The 5,126-nt window shown below is 42.4% G+C and overlaps 2 pseudogenes; both read left to right on the top strand.

Annotated features, from left to right (window-relative positions):
• LOC102896423 overlaps positions 1 to 3,646 on the top strand; it is a 21,408-nt pseudogene extending 17,762 nt beyond the window's left edge.
• On the top strand, positions 540 to 658 carry LOC112477249 (annotated as a pseudogene).
• Positions 3,647 to 5,126: the final 1,480 nt, after the last annotated feature.

The following is a 5,126-nucleotide window of genomic DNA, read 5'->3' as shown; positions in this document are numbered from 1 at the left end:
CCTAAATCCCATTCCTCATTCTGTCTTAAACACAAAGGTCTTTTTTTTCTCCTATTCACTACCTGTCAACCCACTGGTCAGGTGTGCAAGCGGGGAGCACAGAAGCAGAAAGCTTGTTGTTAGAATGTTATGTTCCTATGGGTGATTGCCTATGTTCCCGTGGGCAATAGCCAGTGTTCCCATGGGCGATGGCCAAACAGTAATTTTCAGCTTATATACAATTGATTATTTTTCATGCCACGCAAGCAAGCAGGGTTACACAGGCTAAAATTGGCAGTTAGCATATGAGCTCATTGTTACAAGTTTCATGATTAACAGAATGCAGTTAGGGGTTCCAGAAACTAGGCCTAAGGTATAGACTTCCTTTGTCCAGTTTCAGGTTTTAATTTTCCTTTAATCCTTTCACATCTCAGCAGGCTATCACACTTGTGATGGTTAAAGACAATCCTTGGTTTCCTCTGGAATCCTTGGTTTCCTTTCGGTTGTGAGTTGTTTGAAGGCAGGCTCTGTTATGCTTCTTTCGTCCATAGAAAGAGATTTGCTACGGCCATGTCACCCTGAACAAGCCCGATCCTGTCTGATCTCAGAAGCTAAGCAGGGTCGGGCCTGGTTAGTACTTGGATGGGAGACCACTTAGGAAGATAAGGTGCTATAGGCGTAAAAAATAAAAAATAAGGGATTGTAAGCTGACAAAGTCCTTGCAATCTGTAAGGTCAACCAAGGATTGCCTCGCCAAAAAAAGAAAAGAAAAGAAAACAGAGTAGGAGGGGGTTTCAGGGGGCAAGAGTTCAGCTACATTCTGGGAGACGAGGAGAAGGTGCAACAGCGGGTAGGAAGGAGCCCCAGCCTCCAGGCCCACAGGGCAGGGATGGGAGAGAGGAAAGAGCAGTGCAGCTGGTTGAGGTGACAGGACTTTAGCCTGGCTGGAACCTCAAGGAAGCCAACAGCAGCTGGGGCTGAGTGAGCTGGGGGCTGAGTGAGCTCAGGGCCATTTGCTGCTATAAGGACACAGTCCCCAATTAGGACCTTGGGTTCAAAGATGCTTATCCACCCATATCCCAAACACCTTCCTTAGGCAACCTATGAGGGCCTGTCACCAATGATTTGAAAATGTCCCATGACAGGAAACGCAAATGGCTCCCAAACACTTGAAAAATACCCAGATTTATGCCTAAAAATGTAACTCCCCAGTGAAAATTGCCTGAGATTCTGCTCAGCCCTCATTAACTTGCCAAGGTCAAGCCTCTTAGCATATTGTATGGGACAACACTGTCAGACACTGTTGGCGGGTGCTATAATGGGCTGAAGTGTGTCTGTCCCCCAGTTCGTATGTTGTAGCCCTAAACCCCAGCACTTCAGAATGTGGCTGATTTGGAGGTAAGGTTAAAGAGATGGTTAAGTTAAAAAGAGGACATTAGAGTGGACCCTAAGCCAATCTCTGGGATTGCATAAAAAGTAAAACAGAGAGATGCAGGATAGTTAATAATTAACATTTAGCACAAAGAGATGGTATTCCGGGACAAGATAACAAAGAAGGGTTCTTGGTCTCCTGCTCTGGTTCCCTGAGGGGTCTGAAAAAGGAAATTACTCTGATATGTCAAAGGTACATTATCTTAGATGCAAAAAGACAATAGAAACTCTCCCTTTAGTTAAAGATTAACCTTTGTCAAGGAAGCTACAGGCCTAGGATGTGACTACCTGCCATAACCTGCTTTTAGTTATGAATTTTTATGTTCAGACCATTCTATTAATGTAGAGAGGAGGCAAGAGAACTAAAGTGTTAAATTAAGCTACATTCAGAGACTGCAGATATGCTGATCAGCTCTGCAGCCAGGCCAGGAGGACACCTGCAGAACAAAGGAAGATTTCTGCGGGGATTGCTAACAACCCATTTCCCACACCTATGAAGGAAAAACAGTTTCTAAGTGGCTGCCCTACACAAATAAAATCATTCATTCCCTATGGCTAAAACCATGGGGAACCTATGGAATAAAAGCTGGGAAGTGCCAGCAGGCCTTTCACTCCACATACTCTTCCCCTTCCCCACTGTATGTCCACACCAAAGGAAATGGGTAAACAAAGTCTTTAAACTATAACTCATAGGAACTAAAGAATGATATTTAAACTGAATGCCCCAAACACTCAGGAGTCCCTCTCACTGCCTTAACTCTCAGTGTTTTTTCTCTCTCTCTCACTGTCCTCGTCTCTATTGTCTCTGTCTCTCTGAATCTTTCTGAAGCTCTCTTACTCTCTGCCTCTGAGAGGAGACCACGCTCTGTCTGTAGAGTGTTACCTCTTTTCTAATAACCTTTCCTTTTGACTCTAACTTTGGCGTGTGTTGAATTCTTCCTACACTCTTCGCCAAAGAACCCTCTTTTCTCAGTGCGGGGACTTGGTCTCCTCCCCTACCCCACCCCCTACTTGGGGAAATTTGCTGTTTTGCATCACTACGTGGTTACTTTCGGTCTCTGAGTTCATAAGACCTGCCATGACAGCCTCTTCTGAGCTCGTCAGGTTTCGTATGCGGCCCCTTTTTTGTCTACACGACTTGGCTTCTCCCCTTTCTTCAAGACAAAATGTTCGCTAATGAATGGCCACGTGTCAAAATACTTCCCCAAAACTGTGTCTCCCTGACACCGGTGTCACCCGCCCATCGCGTCAACATCTTGACAGATTAATATTTCACTGATATTTTCGAATTCAAATGCATTTGCAAATCTTTCAAAAAGTACAGGATTTCACAAGATAACGAGAGCAATGCTGTGATACACAGTTTTGCAGGAAGTCGCTGCCAGGCCTGGGAACCCAGACTAGAACTCGGTATGACAATAACCTTTACTGTGCGGAGCCCTCAGGACAGGATTCGTCAAATTGAATATGTAATAGAAGTTATCAAACAAGGTTCAGCCACAGTTAGTCCGAAATCGAAAACCCGTGCAGTGTTGGTTGCATTGAAGAGAGTCGAGTCAGAAAAAAACTCTCTATGTGGACAACCATATTGATATCTCAGTTGCGGCACTTATGTTGATGCTAGACTGTTGTGTAATTTTACGCACCTAAGTAGATTTCAGATTGGTATTTGACAGACCTCTCCTTGTGTCTCATCTCATATCTCTAATTAGAAGCAGGACCTAGACCCACATGCAACCATAACACCAGGAACTATGGACTAAGACCTAATATACGTGAAATGTGTATTTCGGTCATCTGTATGACCGAATATGCAACCATGTGGCTGGAGGCCATAGGTCGTTGGGCTGCTGATTGCTAGTTGTGATGATATGGGCCTTCACATTTTCCAAAACTGTCCATCTGCTAATTATTTTGACTGCAGAGCTATGTCCACTGGAGCCAATTCTCAATCGGCTTGTACTTTCTTGGAGAGACATATGTCTGAGTTTGCGGAGTACAGTTTGAATGAACTGGTTAAGCATGCTGTGTGTGCCTTACAAGAGACACTTCCTACAAAACAGAGACTAAGTATAAAGAATATTTCCATTGAAGTCATTGGTAAAGACTTGGAGTTTTTGATATGAGGATGATGCTGTCCCCATTCCTGGAAGCTCTCAAGAAAGCATAGAGAAAGGCATAGCCTGCTAAACCCGATGAACCTGCAGAAAAGGCTGATGAACCAACGGAACTTTAAGTGATAAACCAATCAATGCGTGTATTATCAAATACACGAGAATGCAGGAACATGTACTGATGACAATAAACTATACTTTGAACCAAAAGATGCAGAGTGGTGGGATTGATGTAGGACAGGGCGAATCCGCTTGAGTACGGACTCAAGTCCTGCAGAGAGAGAGAGAGGAGGTAGGGACCTTGACTGCACACAGGAAAGAATTCAAGCGCACACCAGAGTTAGAAACAAAAGTAAAGGTTATTAGAGAAGGAATAACTCTCCATAGACAGAGATGTGGTCTCCTCTCAAAGACAGAGAATGAGAGAGCGAGACCAAGAGTTCAAGGAATTCAGTTTAATTCTGTGTTCCTTTCAGGGGATGGGTATGCATCCTTAAAGGCATGGAGAAGTAGTCGTTAGCGATGTCGACAGGAATCTTCCTTGCCACGTCCTCTTTCTACCCTACTGCGTGACAAGGTCCGGAGATGGGGACAGAGGCTTTAAGGAGTGCATCGTCAAGAATGAGGACGTGGCATGTGTTTAGGGATAATTGGTTTCTTAGAAATGATCCTATTAATAGGGGGAATTTGGGTAGCGCAAATTCTAGTAAGTGTAAACGCTGTACAAATGGATTTCCTCAAAATTGGCTCTGAGAAAAACATAGTAAATTCCCCGCGTATGGAATCAGCTCTAGTCACCCTGACGTGTCCAGAATACGTAAACCCTTTATTCAAACAATTATTAAGAGAAATTCCTTTTGACGCGCCTCTTAAAGATGTTATGAATAAATTATAACAAGCTGAATTACTAGAACCAGTTTATACTCCTGTTCCCATGCAGTTCGTAGAAAAATTAGTAAAAGATAAGAAATTTACTCATAAGCCTGTGCCTACTATGGAAGGGCCTCCTTTTGTGGCCTAATGGATAAAGGAAAAACTCTGGTATCCACCTAGGGGGGCTAATAATATGAAAAGATTACCTAATCTTCCTTTTCCTTATACAGGAGCTTATAATAAAGATAGTATATGTATAGTGAATAAAGATGGAATTCATGTACCTTATAGTAGTTTAAGTTTCATAGAAAGGCTGGCTAGGTCAGGACCTCCTTGGTGCTTAAAAAAAAAGGAACAGAAACTTAGCTTATGAAAGCAGCTTTGTAAAACTGGTTTTTATAAATATTTTCCTCATTACTGCACCAAGGAAACTTTTGAACAGCTATGAGAAAGGTTCAGCTTGAACTTTAGATATAGCATAAATCAAATAGCATTTAAAAGATTTCTTCAGGCAGAAAGAAGAACAATGTCTGCCCACAAGCCAATGCTTGCTGTTATGAATACATCTATCTATCACCTTTACTTAAATCAAACTGTATCTTACGTAATAGATATAAGAATTAAAAGTTTAGATTGTTCCATCAGGTAGTTCTGTTCTAATGATTGAGAGAAAAATGTACTAGTTAATCATGAACATTAATAATAATATACTCTATAAGATTTTCTGCT

The sequence above is a fragment of the Pteropus alecto genome, unplaced genomic scaffold (genome assembly GCF_000325575.1).
Source record: "Pteropus alecto unplaced genomic scaffold, ASM32557v1 scaffold113, whole genome shotgun sequence".
NCBI lineage: Eukaryota > Metazoa > Chordata > Mammalia > Chiroptera > Pteropodidae > Pteropus > Pteropus alecto.
The sequence above is the reverse complement of the archived record's forward strand: the minus strand, read 5'-3'. Positions and strand labels throughout refer to the sequence as shown.